Consider the following 22,013-nt stretch of genomic DNA (forward strand, 5'->3'; position numbering starts at 1 on the left):
TCAATACCCAACAACAGCTCGCAAAGGGCTACAAAGCCCGCGATATGCAATACTGAGGCAGGCGTGAGATGATGTAGCTGGAGGCCGTAGAACTCCAGCAGCCCCCGGAGAAATGGGTGGATGGGAAATCCGAGCCCCCTTATTAAGTAAGGGACAAGGCACACCCGCTCTCCTTTGGATGGATTAGGGGCATTCTCTGCTTGCTCTCCACCGTTGTAGATGGCAAGACCGGCTCAAACCAGGTCCATATAGGCCGGGGGGAGAAATCCCTTGGTCTGGAGCGTCACTAGCTCGCTATGCGGAGTGGAACATCTCTCCCAATATCCGGGCTTAGGGCTGGAAGGGCGAGCGGAGGAGTTGCGGCGGCTGGCCATGGTGGAATGGACCTTTGTCGGATGCGCTCTGATGAACACTCTTGGAGGGGAGAAGGTGTGGATTGGATCTAAATCCTCATCCCCTTAAATAGGGCAGCTCATTTACGCGGCTAGGGGTGTGAACGAAAAAAACACTCAGACTTTTCATATTCGTTTGACACGTGGGAAACGGCCATTATTGGGCGTAGAAGCCAAGGAGCACAACATCTACAAGAAACCGGACTTTATTCAAATAGGTACATGGAATTTGGAGGAGAACCCGCCTTGCAATGCCGAAGACAATCTGCGCGCCGGACTTATCGTCATTGAAGCCTGGTTCGGGGGCTACTGAGGGAGTCCTGGATTAGGGGGTGTTCAGATAGCCGAACTATATCTTTGGCCGGACTCCTGGACTATGAAGATACAAGATTGAAGACTCCGTCCCGTGTCCGGAAGGGACTTTCCTTGGCGTGGAAGGCAAGCTTGGCGAGACGGATGTTCAGATCTCCTACCATTGTAACCGACTCTATGTAACCCTAACCCTCTCCTTGTCTATATAAACCAGAGGGTTTTAGTCCGTAGGACAACATACACATCAATAATCATACCATAGGCTAGCTTCTAGGGTTTAGCCTCTCTGATCTCGTGGTAGATCTACTCTTGTACTACCCATATCATCAATATTAATCAAGCAGGACGTAGGGTTTTACCTCCATCGAGAGGGCACGAACCTGGGTAAAACTTCGTGTCCCTTGCCTCCTGTTACCATCCGGCCTAGACGCACAGTTCGGGACCCCCTACCCGAGATCTGCCGGTTTTGACACCGACAATGTTGCTATTGCTTTCTTCATGACTTATACATGTTCCTGTGACTATGAGATTATGCAACTCCCGTTTATCGGAGGAACACTTTGTGTGCTACCAAACGTCACAACGTAACTGGGTGATTATAAAGGTGCTCCATAGGTGTCTCCGAAGGTACTTGTTGGGTTGGCGTATTTCGAGATTAGGATTTGTCACTCCGATTGTCGGAGAGGTATCTCTAGGCCCTCTCAGTAATGCACATCACTTAAGCCTTGCAAGCATTGCAACTAATGCGTTAGTTGCGGGATGATGTATTACGAAACGAGTAAAGAGACTTGCCGGTAACGAGATTGAACTAGGTATTGAGATACCGACGATCGAATCTCGGGCAAGTAACATACCGATGACAAAGGGAACAACGTATGTTGTTATGCGGTCTGACCGATAAAGATCTTTGTAGAATATGTGGGAGCCAATATGAGCATCCAGGTTCCGCTATTAGTTATTAACCGGAGACGTGTCTCGGTCATGTCTACATAGTTCTCGAACCCGTAGGGTCCGCACGCTTAACGTTACGATGACAGTTTTATTATGAGTTTATGTGTTTTGATGTACTGAAGGTTGTTCGGAGTCCCGGATGTGATCACGGACATGACGAGGAGTCTCGAAATGGTCGAGACATGAAGATTGATATATTGGACGACTATATTCGGACACCGGAAGTGTTCCAGAGAAGTTTCGGATAAAACCGGAGTGCCGGAGGGTTATCGGAACCCCCGGGGGAACTAATGGGCCTCGATGGGCCTTAGTGGAGAGAGAGAGGGGCGGCCTAGGTTAGGCCGCACGCCCCTCCCCCTCTGGTCTGAATTAGACTAGGAGAGGGGGGCGGCGCCCCCCTTTCCTTCTCCCTCTCCCTCTCCTTCCTTCCCCCCTCTCTCCCTTTTGGTGGAAACCTACTAGGACTTGGAGTCCTAGTAGGATTCCCCTCTTGGGGGCGCGCCATAGAGGGTCGGCCGGCCTCCCCCTTGCTCCTTTATATACGGGGGCAGGGGGCACCCCAAAGATACAACAATTGATCGTTGATCTCTTAGCCGTGTGCGGTGCCCCCTCCACCATAGTCCACCTTGATAATACTGTAGTGGTGCTTAGGCGAAGCCCTGCGTCGGTAGAACATCAACATCGTCACCACGCCGTCGTGCTGACGAAACTCTCCCTCAACACTTGGCTGGATCGGAGTTCGAGGGACGTCATCGGGCTGAATGTGTGCTGAACTCGGAGGTGTCGTGCGTTTGGTACTTGAGCGGTCGGATCGTGAAGACATACGACTACATCAACCACGTTGTGCTAACGCTTCCACTTTCGGTCTACGAGGGTACATGGACAACACTCTCCCCTCTCGTTGCTATGCATCACCATGATCTTGTGTGTGGTAGGAAATTTTTTGAAATTACTACGTTCCCCAACAGCACGGTCCCTTGGCCTTGTGATATGATCTCAGTGCATCCCATTTGTCCTCCCCCGGCTTATGTCTCTGCACATCTGAGTTGTCTCTTCTATCATCAGTGTTCTTGGTCGCAGTTGATTTTGCTGACGATGCTGATTGTGAATAGTGTTGCCGCCTGACGGACTGATTATGCTGAGGAGCTGAGTTGGTCAGAGATTCATGTAACAGTGCCAGCTCATAAGCCACATCCAGATCTGGTGGCTATTGCAATGCCACCATTACTCTGACAGACGAATTCAGGTCGTTGATGAACTTGGTGACATAGTGCACAGATTCTGGTACTGCCTCATATGCAGACAACTGATCGTACAGCTCCGCAAATTACTCCACATAATCTTCCACTAAGCCTGTTTGAGAGATATTGTAAAATTTGCGAACCAGCGCCTGGTGTTGATTTCGACCAAATCGGCATTGTAGCAGCCTGCAGAAATCCTCCCATGGTGTGTTTGGCGCAAGCCGCTGAACTGAATCCAACCAACGTGTTGCTGGCCCTTCGAACAGAGTTGATGCGAACTGAACCCAGAGCTGCCGCAGAGTGCCACACATACTGAAATAGTCTTCGCATCTCGTTTGCCAGAGTCTCGGGTTGGTGCCATCGAAGCGAGGTAGATTGATGTGAGGTGCAAATCCGTAGGTGTTAGTATTCTCTCGTTGCAATTCGGCCAATCTCGAACTGAGAGCAGGGCTGGGATCAGATCTCGTACCTCTAGCTGGAGGCGGGACGTATGGAACGTGATCCTTCCCCTTGGTTGAAGGTGCCGAGCGGCTGCCTTCCGGATCCCCGTGTCACCATTGCTGATCGTGCCCTGGCCAGTCGGTGGAGGACGACCGCTTGGTGACGAAATGGAGGTGGATGATGGCCGTTCCAGTCCAGCGCGAAGCTCATCCATGTCAACGTCGATCGCATCTTGAGGTCATCAAAGCGCATCATCAGATCGCCCATGATGGAGCGCATCGACTTGGTCGCTTCATCATCTTGGCGCTTGAAGCTAGCATCGAGTGACTCCGCCAGGTCGGCCTTGAGGAATTCGTACACCGCCTTCGTTGTCGGCGATCAGCTCTCCATCAATTCACGGCGGCGTCGGGCCACGAACCTTGTCGCGTGCGGGTGGTGGGAGGGAACGGGCGACACCAGGATCTATGGCTCTGATACCAATTGTAAGCAACGAACTACTCTTCAATCGATTTAGTTCAGCATTCGCTCGAATCTCATGTTTAGTACAGAGAATTCAAATTGGGAGGAGGAAGAGGAACCCAGCTAGCCAACTACTCTCTCAACCACTATCTTATCCCTTCCTCGGCCGAAGCCGCCGTCCACCCGTTACCGATTACAAGTATTGATATATATATAAAGTCTCTAGCGAGCCCACTCCGGGCCGCGCAGCCTGGCCGGTTCTTGGGTCCTTCTCTTGGGCCTGGCCTGCTTAGCGCTTGTCGGATCCTCCTATAGCGATTTAGGTCTTGTCGCTGATTCATCGTCCATGCTGCTGACAGGTACCTGTTGGGTTGTTACAGAAAAACAGCGTTATTTCGATCCTACCTGCCCCTGTCCATGAACAGCCGGCATCTCGAGACGCCTGGCAGGTCCGCCTTGACTAGATTCTTTAGCAACCAACGTAAGAATTACTTATATTTTCAATTGATCAATTATTAGTAGCTAGCGCGAACCAACCTGTGGTTAGATGGTTAGAGGGACTGTGGTATCCCCAGCCCACCAGGGTTCAAATCCTGGTGCTCGCATTTATTCCTGGATTTATTTTAGGATTTCCGGCGATGCGCATTCACTGGAAGGAGACGTTCCCGTCGACGACGAGGTGCCTACGTGACTTCGTAAATTTCAAGATGATATGCCGGCTCAGTGTTTCGGAGGTGCTCATAGGGGTAGAGTGTGTGTGCGCGTTCATAGGGGTGAGTGTATACGCGTGTATAGAGTACGTATTTCTTTCTTTATTTCTCTTGGGAATCGATCCTATTGCTTCCTGTATCCACTCTGCGGTGAAGTAGCCTGTTTGCCTCATAATATGATACTCCAAAGGTGACTTAATAGACTTATGATTAGACTATATGTGGATCATGATGCAACCTGAAAGTATTACAATGTATTGGGATGATAGGACATGTCTTGCGTCCATGGCGCTAGCTGCATTCCCTGCTCCTTGCAAGCAGGTATGGTTTACATTCGAATGGGAGAGGACTATACACGAATACTTCACGGCGAGCCTTCAAGGGTTTTCTTGTGTGAAAATTTCCATATACGTTCTCTGCAGTGAGGTTGTTCTACCAAATACATGTTTGGAAGCTGGGAAGATATTAGTCATGTTAACTGAAAATTTTGCATAGTTATTGTATTAATTACTTTTGGTTCTTTACACTGACGGTTGAGCGATTAGCGATTATTTTATGAAAACAGGAGGACATGAATAGGCTAAACTCTTATAAATAAAAACTTAATGCTCGATCCGGTTTCTCCATATTACCATCTGTGGATGCATGGTACAACCATTGAAGCTGGCGAAAAGCATGTTGGAAGGCCATGTCTCTTTAGATTTTCCATCATCGCTGGCCATATTTTTTTGTTCAGTAATGGAGATTGATCATGTATTAGAATGTGTTAAGTTCTGCAAGTTTGTGTTCCCTTATTGATAGCTTCTATGATTTCTAAGTTTTTTCTTGATTCTTCATCCATTTGCTTTGTAGCATTATTTTTCTTTTAAATCCTTGTTCTTCCATGTTAACGTAGTAGATGCATGGTATGGACACATGCATCAAAAAGGAAATAACAATACTTGCAATACAGGGGGGTGGGGGGAACTGAGCCATCTTAAGCAAGGAGCCATTACGTTGCTGCAGACGTCCAACTTGGTCAGGTCGGCGCCGGCCGAGCAGGACAAACCTCCTGGCCAGGCCAGTGGCGTCAGCAAGGCGGACGATTACAGTCGTATGGAGGTGCGATCTATCAGGTATCTCACTTTGTTTGTGGTCAATTTTTTTGGTTCGTGAATTCAAAACGAGCGTGAAGAGGTGAAGATACTTGCGCGAAGGAACCATGAGATGAGAACAGGCTCAGATGGAGATTAAGAAACTTGAGGTATGTATATTATATAGTTTCCACATATCTACCGATGAAAAATTGACCACTCTAATTATATACTAATATGCAACTGCTGCAAGCTTTATTTTTTATTTAATATCTTTAATTCTGACAACCTCTGTGATTTTTAGCCATATCTTTATACGTACTACTAACAAAAATGCCCGTGCGTTGCAACGGAAGAAGAAAACATATCATAGTCCATCCCTCCTTGCCAATACACACTTGTCTCTGTCCTTATAAAAAAATTGATTCAAGAATCAACTATAGTGATGGAAATTCAGTAATGGGTATCAAAAAATAAGTGACATGCACAGTTGAAGTTTCCCGTGCGTTGCAACAGGAGAAGAAAAACATATCACAACCCATCACTCCTCACCAATACACATTTGTCTTCGTCCTTTATTTCAACACAATACCTCACATGTATTTTCCCTTATATTCCTTTCTACCCTCATCGACGGTGGCAGTGATGTCCACCTTGCATCATATTCTAATTCCTGCTAAAAAAACAGATGCAAGATCATAAGAGGTCAATTATAGTGAGGAAAATTTAGTAATGGGTATCCGAAAATAAGTGACATGCACATTTGAAGTTTGTTTGCTTGATGCAATGAAATCTTCTGTTGCATGTGTATAACAACTTCTGACTTGCAGTCATATGTTTATCCAAAAACATATGTACATTGCATTTTCTTTGAACACTAAATTCAGGCTTGCCAACAGTAAGTAAATAATGGACGCAACAACTAAGAGAAATAAGACGAATCTAAGTGAAACCTTTTGCTTGTGAATGAACTCTAACAGTAAATACATGATGTTTTACATGTACGAACATACATCATCAAAGTAACAAAACCATGTGATAGTGTTAAAAAACCGCTTCATAGACTAAAACATATGTAGAGAATTAAATTACTGGCCTACTGAAATAAATACATATTCTAGTATTTTCTCACTAACTCCTCACAAGTCAATCAACTAACTGGTTTGTGTGAATTGGTTTTTGTATTACTTTCATGTTGCCAATTTGAATCGAATTCAAATTTTCCAAGCAAATTTGTGGAACCAATTTTAAGGGACGACACCAAATCTTTTCTCTCTTCCTAGCATCTAGAACCGGCCCACCAGGCCCAACTGGGCCTCTAAAACCTAGTCCGATCCCCAACAAAACAACTCACGTCACCTCCCCTCATCTCCATCACGCGCCGCCACCGCACACCCGCACAGATATCACCTCGCGCCAGCTGAGCCTCGCCGGAGAGCTCTTCGCTCCGCCAAGCACACCTCCACGACCTCTGCCCGGCGTTCGCCCTGCCAAGCACACCTCCACGACCTCTGTTAGGCCTTCCCAAGTGAGCGACAACGTCGCCTCCTATAGTCATGGTGTCAGCCGGCGAGCTCTTCGCCCCGCCAGCACCTCCCATCTGGCCGGCCGACCCGGGTGCCGGCTTCACGCCTCTGTAGCCGCGGCGTCCGCCGACGAGCAAATTCCCCGCCTGCAGCTCCCCCCTAGCTGCTCCCCTAGTCGGCCGGCCTGAGTGCCGGCTTCGTCTCCTGCTGTCGCGGCTTCGGCCGGAGGGCTCCCCCCTGCCTGCACCTCTCCAACATCTGGTCGCGCCTTTGTAGGTGTGGCGTCGGCCGACGAGCAATTCCCTGCCTGCACCAACTTTGAGTCCCTTTTTGCCCTCCACTGACCCACCTCCGTAGATCCCTTCCTCCCGCCGATCTCGTCCCGCCTTTGCCTGTGCTTTTCTCATGTGCTTTTGTTGATTCTTGAGGAGGCTGGTTGATGCTAGGGATAACCTAGACATATTTGAATTGGTGATATTTGATTCACGGGAGCAAGGTGGGATTATTCAGTGTATTAGAGCATCTCCAACAGTCGCCCCATAAGCGGCGCGCTAAAAAAATCAGAATACAGCTCCGGGTGAGCCAGCTTTTGCGCACGGCAGTGCGCTGGCTCCAGCGGCCGCCGCAAAATAAAGCATGCCCGAGCCGCTCCAGCAGGCGCGCTATATTTCATCCTTTTTCCTTGACGCCTAGTATGTAACTACAATTTGATACACATTTAGTTCCAATAGTACAAATGTGGAGATAGTTCGTCACATAGCCTGTTTCTATGATACAAAATAGTGTGTCGATAGTTCATAGTCTTCTCCTACGATAGATAGATAAAACGAAAAACTACTACTACTCGTCATTCTCCGACTCGGACTCTGCCTCGGTGATGTCCTCCTCCAACGTCTGAGCGTAGGTGTCAAGGAACCGCTCATCGTTGGAGTCCCAGGACGACACAACTCCTAGCTTGATGTTGAATTTAGCGACCGCCTTCCGCGTTCCCTTGTCCTCGTCGGTGATAAGCCGCGGGGGAGGCGCCAAGTCCTGTGCCCGCTCCCGTGTCGCCACGTCCGTGAAGTTCATGTGCCACGCCGCAACGTCGTACACGCGGGCGCCATCCTGTGCGGTGTCGAAGGTTTCGAGGCCGAGGCGCACGCCGCCGCCCGACGGAATCTCGGCGGAGTTGGTGCCAGACGGACGCACGTGGACACGGCGGTAGCCCGAAGCTCCCTGGCGGCCAGGCGGCCAGGCGACATGGTGGTGCGGTGGTGGCGTGTCGGCGGCGAGGAGAGAAAGTGGTAGAGGGAGCGACGAGAGAGCGGCAGAGGGCACTGCAATTTTATAGGCGTGCCGGACGCGGTGCGTCAAATCTAGCGCGCGAGCTGCGCCTTTTCCCCCCGCGCACAATCGTTTCCCGCCTCCGCTGGAGCACGCGAAAACGTCCCGCGCGCGCTAAAATGCCAATTACTTTACCGCGCGCATCTTTTGGCGCGGCTGTTGGAGATGCTCTTACTATATATCCGATTGTATATGCAGCCTACAACGGACACAATTGAGCATGGATGCAGGCCCAGCCGAGGCCCAGTTTAGCGAATCAGCCACGTACGGGAAAACGAAAATCAGACGCAGCGAAACAGATAGAGCGAAAATTTAGCACCACCTCAAATATGTTTTAAATTCAAACTGAAAGCGTATTATGACATGAGAAGAAAGCGTATTGTAACGGTGAACCCACAGAGTCAATCCGTACTTTATTATTAGGGAAAGATAGGGAACTAATTTCTGAGTTATTACTGTTGTCCCTTTTACTTTTCTAGTCATACAATGTTGCTAATTTGGAGTTAGTACAATAAATCTACTGATTTGGAGGTCTTTATTATGTAGTCCAGTTTCTTTATGCTTGCATTTGTCCATGTTTCTCTTCTATTTCCATCATTGAGAAGTTGAGATGTTGGTTTGGATGATATTCTGATGCTGGTAGGTTAGAGGCCTTCATATTTATTGTAAAGGATTGTTCTCTTTTTCAACATGAAGGCCTCTTCATATTTCTTGTAAAGGATTGTATATGTAAAAACTAAAAAGTGTCATTCAACAAACATTTTTCTTGTAGAGACGTGCGTGCACGTGTAAGGCTACTAGTAACACACACACATTTGAGCAGAACTTTATTACTCCCTCCGCCTAGGTGTGTAAGTCATCTTACGAAAACCAAATAATCCCAAAACACTTAGGCGCGATGCATTAACTTCTACCTTGTTTCTTGTTTCTTGACATATCAACCAATAAGAGATGTGGGTGTGCATGCTTTTAATGACTTGAAACTACCAAACACGACATGCAGTGATTAATTCATTACATGCAATGCTATTAATTAGCAAATAAACATTAAGTTCTCTAGTTTTTCCTTTTTTTTGGTCATAATACACAATCTAAGATGACTTATTCACTAGACGGAAGGAATACCTACGTTAAAGAAAATCGTGCGTGGAAAGCAAGGATCCAGGTGTTCTTTCACTTTTTCTCTTGCCCGGCCATTGATGAATCGCGCATGCATGCCACAACTTGCTCATGCATGCCTCGATGTTCTAAAAGTCTCCTCAGGACCTCTCCGACGGGCCATCCCAAGACAATGCTGCTTTTTTTTGCGGGGCCCAAGACAATGCTGCTAATTAACGCTATCTCCAAAGGAGATGGATTTTGCTCAGAGATCGCTCTTGTTGTCTCGCACTGATAATCTGTGACTGAGACTCTTATTGTTCATCCTCGTAGTATCCACCGTACAAGCTAAAGAGGAAGTATCCACCGTCATGGTGCAAGCTAGCTCTCGCAGTGCTGTTTTTCTAGTCGAGATGTTTTTTTTAAGGCACGTTTCGATGAACTAGCAAGCCAGCATAGGATGCTCCTCCTCCGCCCCACTGGTGTGGCGGTGAGTGCTGCAGCGGACCCGTGTTTATATTCGCGCGGCGGGTCCATGCTGTCTTCTCCCCCGGCCCACGGATGGATCATTTTAGCTACAGAGATCACGCTAGCTGTTCACGAGTACGAGACTAGAGTACGTTCCCCACCACGGATGGGTCATTTAGCTACTCTACAAAGACCACGCGCACTCCACTCCATTTCACTGACGAGTAGCAGGAGCCAGCCAGAAGACATTTTGCTCGCATTCAGGCCTAGCTAGCCAGCTATGTGAATCGTCCACCGGCTTATTCTCACCAGCATACGCACAAGGAGCATGGGCACGGGATTACTGAGACGGCGATTCCTTTCATCAGCGAATTGTCCTCTCTTTATTTTTATTTACTCTGTAGGAGTATTAGATTTGACTAAAGTCAAACTTCATAAAATTTGACTACGTTTATAGAAAAATATATGAATATTTACATTAGCAAATCTATATGGTCTAAAAATGTATTCAATAATGAATATAATGATATTGATTTGTTACAGTATATGTTAATATTTAGGGTTTAGAGTAAACAAAAACAGAGTCTTTTGAGACACGCATGCATTGAATGCACGCGAGCCCGGGCCAGATGATTCCACCGAAAGCCGCGCCGTGGCGGTCGCTTTTTCAGACTAGTCACAATGGATAGTAACTTAGACTAGTAACATGCATATGTTACTAGTCTATGCTACTACCTCCACAATGGATAGTAACATATGTGTTGTGTCATGCATCACTTCATTTGTTACGTTGTAGACTCATCTTTTCTTGATGCGTATGATGTTACAGTAACTAGCTATGTTACCACATTCCTCTCTTTCTTTTTACATGCCACATCATCTATTTTGCCTAAATAAGTGTGATGTTAACACCTATGTTACTCCCACTCTCCTACTGAGGGTAGTCTCACGGCGTGCCGCACGATTCGAAACTGCATGACAGTTCTTTATTTTTGGCATGGTTCTTCTTGCCATATGAGCGTTCTTTAGTCGCCACTTGGTTTGTTCCATATACGGAGTACGTATAGAAAAAACCTGCACGAGATCGTGGGCCGGGATATGCGCGCGACTTTGTTGCGGCGTTTGAGGTGGGTAAAAAAAAAACTCCCGTCGCGTCGCGTAGTTTGACCTGGGCACCTGGCCATCAGTTTTATGTTCTTCCAAATCAAATCAAGCGTCCGGGGTTGGCTGGCCAGCCGCTGGATATAATTTATTTCCATTTATTGCGATGGATCGTCTGGTTGTGATCCCGCGTCATCGTCTTGAATGCGTATAAAAGCTCCTCTGCTGTACTAAATTACTACTAGTATAGGATTAATCGTATTCTACAGTAGCGTACGAGCCCGACCATACGTTTAGCTGTTCTGCGCATCCGCAACGTGCCGAGTTATACAACAGCACCATGCAAAAAAAAAAGAGTTATGTACAACAGCAAGGATCATCGGAATAAATTCTGAGAAGCATTCTGGCAAAACAGAGGCCTGCGATTGGCTTAAATACAGTACGTACTTGTCACGTCGCTGGGTGAATACTACAGTGTTGCGATAAGACATCCTGCCACCACGTAATACTTTTCCTTGTGTGTCAGTATGGCCTTGTTTCCTTCTTTGTCGGAACGACGCGGCTCGATCTCAACTGATTTGCAAAAATTACGCGGCATACAACTTTTTTTTTTGAGGGATACGCGGCATAGCCACACAGACTGACCGCCAGGGTCCACGCACGCAGCCGCCCAACGCGAGTCCCAGGTTATCGAGTCGTGTGCGGTACTCGCACAACACGGCTCCGCCCCCCGCCGCCCACCCCCCAACCCTCTTACTCTGCCTATGGCTCTCGCTCCGCCTCCGGCGATGGATCCCCGTGCGTGGCTGCCGTGCATGGACATGGCTAGTCCGCCGGAGACACGAATCCTGCATGTGGCCGTCGTCGTCGGCACACCTCTATTTTTCTCTGTATTGTCACTGTCCCCTCCTGTGGATCGATCTAACCTTGCTCCTCCTTCCGTCGTCGTCGTAGGCCTGGTTGTTGGCCGGTGGCCGCCATTAATACGCAATTGATGCTCCTCCTTCCGTCGCAGCTAACCGTGATTTTTTCGCTCACAATTTCTCTTCTCCGTGTAGATCTTCCCTTGGTGGCGCTTGCATCTTCACATGGCATAAGATCGAAGGATCCTATGAACCCAGGCCGTCATGAACGGTCATCCACCCCGCCGGAGGTAGGAAGCCGGAGTGTGGTCTGTTGTGTTGCTTGTGAATTTTCGCTCATGACATCTATTTTCTTGTGCAGATTGGTATTGCTTGCATGTTCACAGGACCATGGACCGAGGATCTCCTGAACACGATGAACATCCTAGGTTTTCGATGTGAGCCAATGGTTCTTCCAATTCATCTCCTATTTTGCGGATAGAAACCACGCTAGATTTTTTTCGCCGGCAGATCTGATTCGGACCCACAGTACTTCTCTAGCCCTGCTGTGTCTTCTCATTCTCTACCCATCGTTCTTCCTCCTTGGCTTTGAATCTGCCACGATGACCACCAGACTGTCTCTCCGCACGAGTCAGTATAGTTGTGTTCACCATCAATTTTCAGTCATAACCTTATCCCGCTCATGTTGTTTTCCTTCGTCTTCTCTATATTATTTCAGTTTTTATTTCCACTGATATTCCTCTGATATGTACTTTCCCCCCACTGCAGGTTTGTTTTCCTCGCTCTACGCGGGGAGATCTCATTCTGACCCTGCCCTAGCTCTGTTCTCTACAAACCCTGACCTACTGCTGCCGTTTTGGGGCTGCTACCGAAGTTTCTGTTCATGACAGTTCCAGAAGATAAGTTCACTGCTTGCAGGTAATTAGAGTCCCCTTTGAAGTATTTATCCCCCTCTTTCCTCTATTATCTTGAAGTACTTTAACATTTTACTTGCCAAGGCGTGCATTGGATGGTTCTATTCCCTTTATGATTCCATATACAATATGTTGATTGCTTTTGTGGTGAATCATGCGAAGGATTTAATTTGCGTTCAGCCACACAAAAAAGCCCGGTCCTATAGGTACGACCGTGCAAATTCCCCTATTAGTAATTTAGTACCATCTCAACAAAGGTTGTGTGTGCCGAGTGACCGATGAAATACACTTGGCAAACTACTTGGCACTAGGCAAAATAAGTGATTCCGGCGATACTGTTTACTAGCGAGCGTCCATTTTGAACTGGGTACGAGCTTAACAGATTTAAGAAGCGGTTAGATCAAACGCCAGCTTGGAGTAGACTTAAAGAAAATCCAGTATATTGTGATGACCGTGGTCGTGCAGACTTCAACCAATATAAAACTGCTCCAGTATTAGATTTACGAGCATATTTTAAGAACTCAAACTTATTACTAGTACCCCAAGTGTGGTGGTGGTATGTCAAACAACAGCAGTAAAACAACATCAGATCAATATGCAAACCGTATCAGACAATCACTAGGCTTCACGCCGCGGGCATGCTCTTATGTATGCTTGCATCAGATGGCTGGAACCTTTTCCTTTCCTTTTTTGCAAGTCGTGTAAATTTGCGATCTAATTCCGCAAGACATTAAGTAGTGGTCAAGGGGATCCAAAGGGTGAGAGAGATGATAGCATAGCATTCCACTCCTAGGAAACGGAATCTTATTATGTGCTTCAAGATCTAGCAGCCACAACCACAACCACGCCGTATGAATGTTGATCACCGTTACTGCTCGTACGTGGGTACTAGTGAGATTTTTGGAAAATACCCCACGGACCCTCGCAATCTTTATCCCTGCCATCTCACTGTTGCCGTCTTTACTCTCTAAGTGACATGTCAATCTACTGGCTTGCTCGGTATGCTGACTAGTTCTTGCGGAAGCATGGCGATGATACGGTCGATGCACGGAGACGATTAATTGAAGTGACGAAGGGGCCCACAGCCCAAATGCCCGTTTAAATTATGCACGGTAGTTGGTAGTACTTGCATAGGAGCCATGAAGACAATCTCGGGGCCAGAGAGGGTCCTGTTGGTTTGTTTTCAAAACTTTTGCGAAGGGAAAGATCCAAGGAGCAAATGGAGTACAGGGCGTTCCCTTTGTTCTGTTTTGCAAGAGCTGGCAAGTGTGACTGTGTGGGCCGGCAAGCGTTGCGTTGCGTCGCCTCCTCTCTTTCTGCCTCCTCATTTCGATGCGATATCAACCCTTGCTGGGCTCTTCCTCGAACGGGTTGTTGTGTAACAGGTGAGTAGGGCCCAGTAGAACGCATGTGAATTTGCTCATCAACTTGATGGATTAATTTTAAGATATATGACATCCCTATTAGAGGAGGCACCTATTCTTCCATCAAATATTCTGCTTTTTCTTGGGTACTCGGGTTCAAGTACCTATTGATTTTTTGTTTCTTCACTAGCTTCACATAATCCTGAAAACACAAGTTTTCTCCAAGCCTCTTGCGCACATCTCTGATTGAAGGGTACTATTCTATAATGTTTCTTTAGTAGACCCCCCTGCTAATCTGAGCGAGTTTTCATATACTGTATACACAAATACATGATTCACTATACCCGCTTTTGAAATAAAGACTAGATAACCTCTTCTCACCTGAATATCCAAATACAAAGTGGTAAGAAACAAATTTTAATTAATGAGAAGAATCAATGGATTCATGATTAACCTCTCTGCTGGTTCTCCCCGAAATGCGTTGAGGCGCAACAGTTGACTGGACATCTAGGGGTAAAGCACTATTTCGGTGTGGGCTGCGCAAGCGGTACCAAATCGAGGCCATTTCAAAAATCAAAACAATCGGGACTACTTGTATTTCTGCAATTTTGGTTCCGCACTCGTTTTGGGAGATGAAGACGCAGTGGTAAAGCTGCTGCCTTGTGACCATGAGGTCACTGGTTCAAGTTCTGGAAACAGCTTCTTACTATAGACCCAAAGTGGTCGGGACCCTTCCCCGGACCCTGCGCAAGTGGGTGCTACATGCACCGGGCTGCCCTTTTTATTCATTTTGGGAGATAGAGGACGGACATCCCACATCAAGGGCATCTCCAACGTCGACCCTCAAACCGTTCGCATACGTTCGGACCGCGCTAGCCGGACGTGTTGTGCCATCCAAATGCACTTTCTCCCGCGAACCAGAGTCAAACATGGGGGGAGTAGTAGTGCTTTGCGAGGCGCCCGGACCGCTGCCACGCCTGCGTGTGACCGCCCTGGCCCACCCGAACCACCTTCCTCGCCCACGCGCGCTTCTCGCCCGAAACAGTCTGCGCTACTCCAGAGTGTCAGTGCCACATTCATGCCCAGCTAGAGTGGACATGATCTCTCACTGGTGCCGGCATTGAAGTGGCGCCGACCGAGAGAGGAGCGCCTGCGCCGCTTCTCGGTGTGCGCGACGGCTCCACGTTCAAACGACACCACGGCCGCCCGTCTGTCCATTTGTCGCCCACATTAATGACACCGCCCACAACCTTCATCTCCTCCAGGAGCACCAGCAGGTGGAGGAGCAGCTCAATGCCCGTAGGGAGATCGCGTCGGACGCGGATGTGGCGGAGCAGGCGGCGCTGCATGAGTCCTATCGCTCCGCCCGTGAGATCCCCCTCACCCGCTGGCGGTAGCGCCAACGTTAGGCGGAACTGGAGGCCGCCTGCCAAGAGTTTGACGAGGCAGCAAACGAGGTGTGGGGCAAGACAAGCGAGGAGGAGGACATCGCCGGCTCCGCCCCGGCTGCGCCCCTCCACCACGACCACGAAGCCGATACGTCAACGGGCACCGCCAATAGTGAGGAAGAGTAGTGCATGGTAGGTCCCCGTTGCTCGGGTCCGAAGAAGGCGACCACTCCTTCCCTCCCGTTGAAGCCAAGCTTGGTGGGCTAAACATCGTCGGTCGATTAGCCGCTTGGCGACGACATGGAGGAGGACGACTTCACTTCTCGACGCTCCGAAGGCAGAGGTTATGGAGGCGGAACTGGAGAAGGCGAAGCTTCAGTTCTCGGGGCTCATGCCTGGACACGGGAATGGGCGTCGGCGATCATTTAGATTAGGTAAACTAGCACATATGCCCGATTGTTGCAACGGAAGAAAAAATAATATGCATTTAAAGTTAGTGAGAATTATATGTGCAAGCAAAACCCTGTGTACACGTGAAAAATGAACATTTAGCTTCTCGGTTTCGCCGGGTGTGAAGTAATCAATCCGCTATCTTTTCAATCATTGATTGAGGACATTTAAGAGTTTTGTTATGTCATCGTACGCCAGAGAAGGCCCATGAATTATTCAATCTAATTTCCCTTTCAACCCAGGAGATTTGAAGGTATGAAGTTTCTGATATTGTAGGAACATGAACCATTTTTTAAATCTTGAATATGATTTCGAAAATTATGTACATTTTCAGAAAAATAGGAGCAAAATTTGAAACATGAACATCTTTCCAAATTCATGAACATTTTTTGAAAAACCAATTTGAAAAAAAACATGGACATTATTTGAATTTGTGAACATTTTATTTATAATGGGAACATGTGTTGAAAATTCATAACATTTTTTGAAAATATTTATCTTTTATAGGCGAACATTATTTTGAATTGTGAAAATTTCACTAAACCAAGAATATATTTTGAATTTGGAGCATTTCTTAAATGCCATTTTCTTTTTCAAAATATTGAACTATTTTGAAGAACAATAAAAAAATAGAACAGGAAACCTTTTTCAAGTTCCAAATATTTTTTTAAATATCAACAAAATATTGGAATTCTGAACATTTTTCAAAATTTGTTTTTTTAATTCTAAACTTTTTTGAGAGTTTTGAATTTATGAAATAAATTCTGTAAGAAAAATTAACATGGAAGGGAAAAAATATATAGGAGGAGGAAATAAAAATAGAAGTAGAACATAGAAACAAAGAAAAATGGGCCAGCCCATTATTGGTTGTCCTGGGCGAAGGTCCTATTATTTGCCGCTCTGTGCGGGAAATAGAAATTTCCGAGCTGTGTTGGCAGAAAAATAAGTGGGCTGGCTTCGCTGGGCCACAGCGCGTGGCCTATGTACGAAATTCTGGAAAAGCTTTTTTTAGCAGATAAATGCATAAAAATTTAATACCACCTCGGATAAAAAATCTTTTGGATGGATGGTGAAGGATAAAAAAATTAAGGAAACACACCATGCTTTATTATTATTAGGTATTAGGGGACGAGCAGAGCTGGACGAGCAACGCTTTTAGTTAAAAGTATGTCCAAACTGTAATGAATTCCGTCATGTTTATTTGAAATCCGCCGTGTTTGCATGAATCTCTTATTGTTTTTTTGAAAATCCGGTCATGTTTACATGAATTTTATCTGGTTGTACGGATAGTAGTTGAAATGTAACGTTGGATGGCCATCTTCTGTATCCGTGTCCGCGGACTGGTTTGCTCCCTCATCGTGTCGATGGATCTAATACCTGCATCTTCTCAGATGTCGTTCTGGGGCGATTGGAACAAGGGAGGGGGGTCTAGCCACAAGGTGATTTTGGCTGCAGAGTTCAGTTCCTTGGTCGATTTTAGGATTTTTATCTTTAGATTGTTGTTCTCTCCTTACACCTGTCTTCTGATATGAATTTGTGCAGCCTCTCTACTGGCTTGGAGCTGGGAATCTGAATCTGGATAAAGAGCCTACTCTGGACGAACTGGATGTGGAGAATGTGGGGAAGCTGTCCACCGTCTGGAGAGGTTGAGTCAATGTTCAGGTCAAATCTAGATGCCTATGCATTTTTGTTACTGCTATCCATAGCAATTTGATTATTTTCATTTTGTAATGGTTATTTGTGTTTGTGTTTGCAGGAACTGGAGGAGTTCCTCCCCCCTCCTCCGGAGGAGTTGACTGTTGGCAGGGATGAGGTTACCGTGAGAGATGTTGGTACTTACTGGGGCAAGTGCAGGGAGGGGTCCATACTGAGAAGAAGGTAAAATTTTGGGCGTAATTAAAACAAAGATTGTCTATTGGAGCTTATGGCGGGCCATTTTGATTTACATTCCATTCTCTAGTTTGTTTGTTGTTTAGACTGTACATATACCAGCACGAATTAGATACAACCTGTGACTGGCATTTAATATTGCTTTGAATGTCATGGCTTTTTGTGACTAGATTGAGATACACTGGATAGAGGTTATTTCTACGGTTTTTCTTGCTATTTTACAGTCAAATGTAATATTATGGGGTCTTCATTCAAGTTTTCGCCTACTGTATTTATCTTTGGCGCTGTATTTATCTTACCAGGCAGTTGTTTTGCATTGGGCCACTCCTTAACTCTCCGAGCAGGTGTGTTGTTTTGTGGAGCCACCCGTTAATGACTAGTCCACTGAAATTAGATGTTCCATTTCATTTCATTTCAATTTGTCCTCGCTGCATTATCCTGAAACGAGGGAAGCGAGAGCGAGGAAGCTCTGGTTTGAGCGGTGTAGAGCTGGAGCTGTAGTCGCCGGCGGCGGAGAGCGATGAGTGGAGGATTAGACAGCAGCTTTGTCCTCTTAGTGTTGTTCTCGGCTATATTTTTTTCTGCTGGTTCCCCTTCTCTAAATGTTTCTCCCCAGTTGATTTTTGTTTGAGCGGCGTAGAGCCGGAGCTGTAGGTGCCGGCGGCGGAGAGCGACCTTGTGTGTGCGGTTGTTGCTTTCTTGAAGCTTTCTTAGTGTAATTGTTGGCATTCTCTCTAGCAGGGTAATTGTTGATGATTGTTCTTTGTAACTAGTGTTATTCCATGGAGTAACTGTATGATATACATGTGCGTGTGTGTGTGTGTGTGTGTTGAGGGGGTAGTTCTGTGTTAGGATCACTAATTAGTGTTTTGTTTGTAGTGTGACTTCATGTATATGTTTGCAATGTTGCTGCAGTGTAACTTTGGGTGGGATTGAGTCAGATTGATATGTTTTGTATTATCCACTTCAATTTCTACAAGTCCTAGTAATCTTAGCACTATAATTAATGATCCCTGTTAGATAGGCTGTTTTGTATGATCCAGTTTCCAATTTCCCCATGTAATCTTAACAGCAGTTATCTCAAAGTTGAAAACCCCACGATTCTCCTGGTTTAATACTGCATCCTTTACAACCTTTTCATTTGGTTTGTCTTTGTTGGTTAATATTGCATCCTTTTAGAACCTTTTCATTTTGGTTTTTATTTTTCGTTCAGGAATACTGCATCCATTTTAGCTCCATTTTATTGGTTTTTGTCATTGTTGGAAAATACTGCATCCATTTTTGAACTATTTCCTTTTTGGTTTATGTTTTGATGGGTAGTGCTGCTTCCTTTCTAGTTGTTGGATAGCTATTTTTGGTTCACTTTACTTTGTAATCGGAGACAAATAAACCAAAAATGATATGCATTCAAAGCTTTTTTGATGGAATTTCAGTTTCCTATCTGTTGTACTTACTGTTCACATGCCTCTGTAATTTAAGTTGCCTGCCACTCTAATTTCTCCTGCACTATGAGAAGAGATAAGATACTTGTAGTTACTAGACAAGTTTCTTAAGAGAAATGCTTAACTATACTTGTAGTTACTAGCCAAGTTTCATAACAGAACTGCTTAACTATACTTTTAGTTACTGCATATCATGTTAGATTGGCTTCAAAAAAATGGCAGCATAGATTAATAATCGTCTAATTGGCATTTTTATGTTTGATCCAGTGATCCAGCATAGATTAGTAATGTTGTTAGTTCATTTGCAAGTACCTGGCTGGCGCGAGCGAGCCAATGCTGTTCTAACATTTTATCTTGATCAGGATTGCTTGCAACTCCCTTGCCGGTCATCATGGCAAATCCCCACTGGACTACCCGCAACTGAAGAAGGTTCAGAATGCCATCCGTGATTTGTTTGACAAGGTTGCTTCAGAGATACATGGTTTTAAGGGCCACCCATACCTTCTCGAAGAAGTGGTTATTCTTGCCCCAGAGCCCGCGCCTAAGAGCTCTCGCAAGTCCAAGCAAAAAGCTAAGAAGAAGAAATGAAAATGAAGCCACTCTAAATCTCATACGCCTAAGAGCTCTCTGAAGACAAGCAAAACCAGAAGAAGTGAAAACGAAGCCTCTAAATCTCATACCAGTTTTGGCAAGACTTCTATCATCTTGAGACTGTTATCATGCTTTCTCAGTTTTAAGTTTCTTGTCGAATGCTATTATTGGTTCTTTTCACTATCGGTTTTGTGAACCACATACAAAGCTGGGATGGAAGAATGAAATGTCTGGATCGTCTTTTGGTTTTTTGTGACCCTATGATGATGTGACGTTTAGTTTCAGTTTTCAGTTATTACCGTTTGTTGTTTTAACCGTGATCTGCTCATCTGCAACACGACGTGCTCCTGATGTGTGGTTTACTATCAGTTAGTATTACCGTTGGTCGCGCTGGGGCTAGCTGGCGTGCTGATGGGCGGGAGCAGCATCGTTTGCAGAGTCCTTGGCTTATTTCGTGCGCGAGTCGGGGTGTTCGATCTCATTGCTCGCGCGTAGGGCTTAGAATGATTGCAAAAGCGCGTAAGTCGGGTTGCCCTGTGGGTCTTTGATCTTTAGCATCTTTAGCAGATTCCGCGACCTGCCGTCTTCATGTACAGTATCCCGTAAACGTTTTTTTGCAGGACGCCGGGCGCACAACCAGAACAGAACTTGCATATCAATCCTGCAAATCTGAACATACTAGTTCCCGCTAAAAACATCTCGCCGGAGTTGATCACAAGCATAGCATAGGAGAGTTTTTAATACAAACCGAAATTAAACACTACAGAAATTAAACATGCATATCATAGAACTACTCGTCACCAGAGTCGCTTCGCTGCCGGGCTCATTGACGTGGAGGGTGTGGTAGATAAGTGTGCCAGAGAGGGTCGCCGCGAGCTGGTACTCCTCCTGGAGCGCCGACATGCGCGGCCGCAGCTGCATCTCCGACTGCGGCGGCCTGCTTCGCCTCAAACCACGCGTGCTCGGCCACCCTGTGGCGCTGGAGGGCCGGATCGAAGAGGTTGTCGAGGCGACGGAAATTCGCCAAGCCCGTGATCCGGCGCTGGGCATGCCGCCTCACTTTGTCTGTCGGACACGGGAGGGCGGAGGCTGGAGCCGCCGGCCTTCTCGTCGTTGCGACGCTTGCAGCCGGTGATCCCGCCGCGGCTGCCGAACCGTCCGCGGCACCCGAACCCACCGTGATCGCCGAACCCCCTGTCGCCGCCGCACCCTCGCACCCGCGGACGCCATCGCCGCCAAGATCTGGTGGAAAACCTTGCCGCAAAACGCTGTCGGAGCTCACTCGATTTCTCGTCGGAGTAGATGAAACGCGGCGGAGAGCGGATGCCCTAAATCGCCCAAGCGCGGGCATATATAGCGGTTTTTTTGGAAAAGGAGGTTAAGGCCCCCGGCCTCTGCATCAATCGATGCATACAACCATCTTTATTTATTATTCAACATGGGTCTAACAAGAACATACATCAAGCCATCCGAAGCCATCACTCATACCTACAAAACTTGATAATGTGGAGTGCTCTCACTCCCCATATCTAAAACCGGTGCCATCGCCGATCCATCCACATAATGTATTGGAACCCACAGCCGGTGCAGCAGGTCTAAAGTGTAAACCACATGCACACGTTTTAGACGCCACCACCATCATCGAACCGCTGACCCATCTTCAGGAGAGAGATCTACATAATCCTTGCCAGTCTGTCCATCCATCTGCATAGTCCTACTATTATTCGTATAAATCCAGCAGCCGAACAAATTCGACCCAGAAAAGAATACCCAAGGCCACATGCCTCGGGACAGTAACTCCACCCAACATCCACCAACCCTATGGCAAAAGACTGGAATAAAATGAAAAATACACAACCTTCAAGAAGGAATCACCGCACGTGAACCAATGATGACGAGTCCAACCCAAGGTCAGTCTTGGGATTTTCATCCCAAGGCCAAGCTTCAAGCCACCACCTTCAGCAAGGGCACGGCTCATGCACGTCTTGGCATATCTTGATAGGAGATCTAGTG

The 22,013-nt window shown here is 46.7% G+C and overlaps 1 long non-coding RNA gene across 3 annotated transcripts; it reads left to right on the plus strand.

The window, feature by feature from the left end:
* Positions 1–11,822: 11,822 nt before the first annotated feature.
* On the plus strand, positions 11,823–20,259 carry LOC119316285. Of its 3 annotated transcripts, none has more exons than XR_005152848.1 (8): positions 11,823–12,068; positions 12,157–12,251; positions 12,323–12,398; positions 12,730–12,879; positions 17,469–17,516; positions 17,620–17,739; positions 17,834–17,955; positions 19,772–20,259. It is a non-coding gene; the product is annotated as an uncharacterized LOC119316285 (long non-coding RNA). The 3 variants fall into 3 exon arrangements; XR_005152849.1 differs by having other exon boundaries at positions 11,823–11,988; XR_005152847.1 differs by having other exon boundaries at positions 11,823–12,251.
* Positions 20,260–22,013: the final 1,754 nt, after the last annotated feature.

The sequence above is a fragment of the Triticum dicoccoides genome, chromosome 6A (assembly GCF_002162155.2).
Source record: "Triticum dicoccoides isolate Atlit2015 ecotype Zavitan chromosome 6A, WEW_v2.0, whole genome shotgun sequence".
In the NCBI taxonomy this organism is placed as follows: Eukaryota; Viridiplantae; Streptophyta; class Magnoliopsida; order Poales; family Poaceae; genus Triticum; species Triticum dicoccoides.